Below are 1826 nucleotides of genomic sequence, written 5' to 3'. Positions count from 1 at the left end.
GGGTTTGAACTGCCAACCTTTCTCTTAGCAGCAGAGTGCTTAACCGTTGTGCCACCATAGTATAAGGGTATAGCAATGGTTTCAAGGAAGGTGACTTCAGGGGTGATGGAATTACATTACCATATAAAGTCTAAATCAGGAATGATAAGATTAGATACCTAGTAGAAAAGGAATATATGAAGCAAAGTAATTTTAACCATTTCATTAAAAATCAGATTATTTTAATTTTGGTGGAATTCACTGATTATAAGATTCATTCCCACCTGGTTTTAGGATATATTTCCCTCCATTTACTAGAATTTTGCTCACACAGCAGTTCCCTGTCTTGGTGCATGGTTTAAAAATAGTCATGATTTCCAACTCTTGAAATATTACATCACTATGGTGGATATGTTCTGTTTGCACCTCTGGATCCAAGCTTCACCTCCCCCCTCCACCCCCGTACCTGACAGTAGACCTGTATGAACTGTATCAACAGATTTCCTTGTCCTCTGGCTTCAGTTGGGTTTTGCCAAAATGATGCTGGAGCAGGAAGTCAGAGAGGAAAAGGAGAGAGGAAATACTTAATCCCTTGGCTCCCACTCTTCCAGGTGGCTTAGGGTGGGCTTAGATGCCCTTCCAAAAGTCCCAAGTTTAGTCAGTGATTACACTCTAGAAATAGTTAGCGACCTTCTCTGGTCCCTAGAACCACTTCATTCCTTCTCCCCTCCAGGCCTAAGGATAATAACTCACCACCCCCAGCTCTCTCGCTAGCCCTGCAGTTCTACACTAATATTTCTAACTGGTTTCTTTAAAGCTTACTTCTGTCTTTGTAAATAGCTCATTTATTAAACTTTCTTCAATGCACCCAGTTTTAGTATGCCATCTTGTTGGGACTCCTTGTATGCTAGGTAGAAACCATAAAATCTGGCTTTACAGACCAAAGAATACAGAATCTATATTTCCAGTTCAGTCACATTATTTAACAGATAAGAAAATAGAGTCCTGTTCTGATTGTTTTATTTCAGCATTTATTTATAACCCATTAGATATATTTATTGAGTGTCTACCATGCACCTGACACCTTATTTGGTGCTAGGGATATAATAGTAGTGAGTCTCGAGGAACTGAGCGTCTGTTTGAGACCAGTGAGAGACAATTATGTTTTATTAAGAAATGCTGGGGAAGAAAAAGGAAAGTCATTTCACCTTGGGGTAGCAGTTTTGGAGAATCGGGGATCATTTCTAGAAGAAAACCAAAAAAACAAACCTGTTGCTGTCTTTTCCAACTCATAATGACCCCAAAGGACGGAATAGAACTGCCCCATAGGGTTTCTAAGGAGTTGCTGGTGGATTTGAACTGCTAATCTTTTGGTTAGCAGCTGTAGCTCTTAACCACTACACTACCAACATTTCTAGAAGAAATGGCTACTAAATTCAGATCTGAAGAGTAGAAATGGGAGACAAAGAGGGAGAATGGGGAACGAGGGGACTTATTTGTCAGAGGAAAAATTATCTACCAAAGTCCAGGGGTGAGATAGAGCCAGGCATGCTTGGAAAACAGAAAGTAGCTCAGTATGGCTAGAGCTTATAATACAATGAGGTGAGTAATACAAGGTTGCAAATGTTAGCAAGGGTCTTAAATGTTGTTTTAAGGAATCTGAACTTTATTCCAAAGCAATGGGGAGAATGAGGTAATAAGCAAGGGAATAACACTTCAGAAAGCTTATGCTGGCTGCAGTGAGGAAAATTCACAAGACTGGAGGCAGAGAAATGGGTTAGGGACTGTTGCATTAATCTAGTCAAGAGAAGATAGTGGCCTGAACTAATGCCTCAGCAGGAGTAATG

Source organism: Trichechus manatus, unplaced genomic scaffold (genome assembly GCF_000243295.1).
Source record: "Trichechus manatus latirostris isolate Lorelei unplaced genomic scaffold, TriManLat1.0 scaffold00193, whole genome shotgun sequence".
In the NCBI taxonomy this organism is placed as follows: Eukaryota; Metazoa; Chordata; class Mammalia; order Sirenia; family Trichechidae; genus Trichechus; species Trichechus manatus.
This window is presented reverse-complemented; position numbering follows the sequence as displayed.